This window comes from Octodon degus, unplaced genomic scaffold (genome assembly GCF_000260255.1).
Source record: "Octodon degus isolate 3935 unplaced genomic scaffold, OctDeg1.0 scaffold00015, whole genome shotgun sequence".
NCBI lineage: Eukaryota > Metazoa > Chordata > Mammalia > Rodentia > Octodontidae > Octodon > Octodon degus.
The window spans coordinates 23,250,859-23,255,382 of NW_004524591.1; the positions used below are offsets into that span (position 1 = coordinate 23,250,859).

The 4,524-nt window shown below is 38.7% G+C and overlaps 1 protein-coding gene and 1 pseudogene across 1 annotated transcript in view; both read right to left on the reverse strand.

Annotated features, from left to right (window-relative positions):
• Exoc4 (exocyst complex component 4) overlaps nt 1-4,524 on the reverse strand; it is a 951,164-nt gene that overhangs the window by 80,720 nt on the left and 865,920 nt on the right. The gene's annotated exons all lie outside the window — the stretch shown is intronic.
• Nucleotides 2,340-2,913, reverse strand: LOC101570486 (annotated as a pseudogene).

The following is a 4,524-nucleotide window of genomic DNA, read 5'->3' on the forward strand; positions in this document are numbered from 1 at the left end:
ATTTATTTATTTATTTATTTTGGTGGAACCGGGGATTGAACTCAGGCCCTTGCACTTGCCAGAGAAGCGCTTATTCTACTGAGCCATCTCTCCGGCCTCACCCATCCTTTCTTGTATGGCACACATAATACCTTTTTGGTTTTCTTGTTGTTGCAGTAGGTCATTGTGCTGCTATGCTGCCTATTCAACAGTCAGCTCAAAACTCTGCTCCTCAATTTTTCGGTGTAGTTCATTGGGAAGAAGACAGTGTAGTTCATTGTCTTCTGCTATAAATGATATCTCATGAATTTTAGTTCCAGTCCTCTAAAGAATATTTCTCTATGGCACTGTGTGCATTTGTTATTTTCTTTGTAAACTATCAAACTATTTATGCCAAACTTTTTTTTTTTAAGGTTTGGTTTTTATTGTAGAAAGTATTCCCTTTCAGAATCTATGAATATCAGAAACAGATTAAAACTTTCAAGTTTCAATAACAGTAAGGTAAGTTTGCCTACTTAAGTGAGGTTTCTCCAGTAGTACTGAGCTATTTTTACCAAATCATATCAAATGTATTCAAGGAAGACACATTAGTAGATTAACCATCCTTGACAGGAAGTGCCCCCTTTCTCACTAGAATCCCCTTTTCTTTTAGATTGCCATGCTGATTAAGGCAGTCTGGAAGAAGAAAATGATGAAGACAGCTTTAATGGATAATCATCCTGGGGCTAGGGATTAGCTCAGTGGTACAAGCGCTTGCCTGGCAAGCATAAGGTCCCAAGTTTTTTCCAGTACTGGAAAAAAAAATCATCCTGTCCAGTTCCAAAAACCAACTCATAGCGCTTTTTTTTTTGGGGGGGGGGAGTGTTACTACATCTACTATAGTAAACATAAACAGGTTCCTTTATCTTTTCTTCTTCATTCATTTTACTACTCATCGGACACATCGTAAAAAGAGATTCAGACTCCTGAATCTCTCTACGAAGCAGCAGAGGTGAGATGGAAGGAGGGAACTGGAAAATCAAATGAACTGATAGTATATGGAGATACTTTCCATTTATTTTCCTTTTTCTCACAAGGTTAAATTGGCAGAAGTCAGATCATGTTAGAAAAATCATATACCCATGTGTTAACATACACACAAACACACATGCACACACTCCTTGTGCCCTGGAAAGGAGGTGAAGTTCACTCTGCAGCACTCTCGAAGGGGATCTCACCATACATATTTAAGATGGAGTAAAACACAACCACTGGCCAAAGTTTTGGGTTTCCAGTGACATCATGGCTATGGCACAACTGATCAACATCGACTCTGCTTTTAGTTTTGTTGTAGAAAATTACCATCTCAGACTTCTGTTTTGTTGAGGTCTCCCTATTAATATTCCCATCATGGAGCAATGCTGACATCAGCAGTACCAGTCTGTTTTTCTTTGATATATGAAGCCACTGTTATATCTTTCTGAAATCCAAAGATTGTACTGTATAACTCTTGAAATTACAAAATTTCATTTGGTGGCCAGTGAGATAGCTCAGTAGACTAAGACCCTCCCTGGCAAGCATAGGGACCAGGGTTTGATTCCTGGTACCATATGCCATGCTGGCACCACCCCTGGGTGTTCTGAGCTGGCCACTGAGACCAGGTGTGGTGGCACACACTTGTAATCCTAGTGCTGGGGAGGCTAAAACAGGATCACTATGAGTCTGAGCTGTGTACTGAGACCCTGTACCAAATACATTAAAAAAAATCATTTGGAATTGCTGCATTGTTCCTGTGTAAAGTTCTGATGCTGGTCAAATTGTACAAATTTAATGTCAACTGGAAACCAGTAAACCAACTCTCAAATGTCACATTCCGATTAATTTAGGAGATGGGAGCAACAAGTCTGTTCATAACATTTGGTTTATTATTATACAAATAAAGACTTGGTGGCTGAGTTCCAGGATAAATTTCTAAATGGAAGTATAGTAAATCTTTGTATCTAAAGGGCATAAATTTTTATGTCATATTTTTTCAAGGTTTCAGTTCAAATTTAATAGACACTACAAAAGGTCAATAAATGGGATGGGTCTTGATACTGGTACATTGTACATTACCCGATGGTCAATTTCACCAACATATGTAGCTCAGGATATTATTACCAGTGGAAGAAAAGATGGCTTCCCCAACTCCTGTAGGAAAGGCATATACTGCCCCATGCCACATCTTGTATTGATTTATTTACTGTACCGGGGATTGAACTCAGGATCCTGTGCTTGCCAGGCAAGCACTTATTCTACTGAGCTATCTTCTAGGCCCCCACATTTTGTATTTAAAGCATGAAAAAAATTACAAAAGAGCTTTGGTCCTCATGGCCCAATGCTTACTTTTGCTTGGTCAAATACTATTTGCTCTTGTAGACATCAGGCTGGATAGTATGGCTGCCAAGTATCCACTCAGTCAAGCATACTTCATGTTTGGAAGTGAACTGGAAGGCCTGAATGAGTCTCAGAGTCTTATCCACAAAGCAATAAATAGGAAAGTCATTTACTGTGATATGACAAAGGACATCTTTAGCATCAATGATAAAGAAGCCCCTCAATGGGATACCTTTATTATCCTTTAGGATCCCATAATCCTGAGCAATGACACCAAGAGAATGTTCATAGGCCCCAATTCTCCTTGTTTCTCAGGTGTGCTGATCTATGCCAGATGACAGAAGTGAGAATTCACAGAAGCACCAATCACTTGGCAGTTAAGGGTCTTACATTTTTCTGCCCTGTCACTGAAAGCAATGGGCACACAAGGATGAAGTCCAGAGAACAAAAGAAGAAGACAATATATTTTCCCTTTTTAGTCAGACAGGCTGGTATCTTTGAACTGACCATCTGACGTAACAGCTGTGGCTTTAAAGTGGGGGGGACAGGGTTTCCAATTTTGGCATTTCCTGAAGACATTTTGCTATCAGCAGTTCCCAAGGTGTGGTCTCCCAACCACAGGCCACCCACACAGAGAGGAAGAGGATGCGTATGTCATATTTGAAAGGCTTTTTCCTTGAAAAAACTGCCCAAAGCTATAGCAAATATAGAAATGCTGCAAGATGTTCATCAATAGTCATGTTTCAGATGGTAAGTTATTTGATAGTTACCAACAAATCTCTCAAACAATGAAGAGAAAGCAGTCAGATTATTTCTTTATTGGCAATTTTTTTTCTTTATTGGCAAGTTGTTTTGCCATCAAACATCAAGCCATTTTGAAGGAAACTGAATCTCCTCAATGGCACTGTTGTTCTACAAACTTTAAGCTCATATCTATTGCTTTTCCATAGCTCTTTTACATGCCTGCAATTACCATGAGAAAGCCCTACTAAATGTTGCAGACCTATGAATGTTTACAGTTCAGTTAGTGAGGTGTCATAATAAATGCATTTTTGAGTATGGTTATTGGTGTATACAGAATGTTGAACTTGCATTTCAGCATTTGTGTATTTGACAACATTTGTAGCATTTAGTCTGTTACAATCTTCCAACAATGAATGGCACTGCTGGCATTTAGTCCAATAGGTTTCATCCATGCCAAGATTCTCACCATATTTTCAGAGGTAGTTCCATCTGGTTGTGTGACCATTGTGTACCATTTTGAATAGTCAAATATGTACTCACATTGCTCTTTTCTTTATTATCTGAATCAAGGAGGTCTACACTCTGTATCAGTCAATTCTTCCTCTATTTCACTGGCCCAGGAACTCTGGCTCCATGACTAACATCTACATCAGCCATGTATGAGTAATTTAATAGTTCACATTTGTCTTCCTCCAAAACTTGCAAATGTGGTTTTTAATGTGCCATTACACTTAACTGGGCTACTTCTACTGGAAAAATCAAAGTAAAACTATTTATAATACAAATTTTTAATGCACAGAAATTTAGCAATGAGCATTTCATGGGTAGAACTTACCAGCTGCTGCTTTGGAGCTCCTGTACAAACCCTGCCTTTTGCCTGCCAAGTGGGTAAATACACAGACGGGTTTTCACTTTTCCCAAGTACAGCTATTGTGACTCACACCCACATACTATTATGGTACAATACGTGTTTTCATAACATAAGAGTGATATGTGAATGTGTTTTACCCTCTGTGATACTCAGGTGAATAGGGCAAACCTGTTAGATGGAGCATTATGTGGGTAAAAATTCCAGTTTGATATTTTTTGTACATATGTATACACCTTTCTGTTTGTCATATAAAGTGGGTAAACACAGAGATTGATTCCTGTATCTTCCAAGTGTAGCTGCTGAGATGCACAGCAGGCTACTACTATGCTAAATTATAAGTTTGTAATACAAAAGTATGGGATGGGTTGTTGTAATCCAATTTTATGCCATACTGGCTAGCAGCCCTTTTCTTCTCCTTAAACGCCTATGGGATATCCTACCAGCAAGTCAGCGCCAGAAACAGTACCACAGCTCCAAGCTGAAACTTTAATGCCAGATAGTTTTACCCACAGTGCTAATAATTGCTTTGTGCTATAATTTCTACTTTTTATTCTTTCCCTTGAATTATTTGCAAT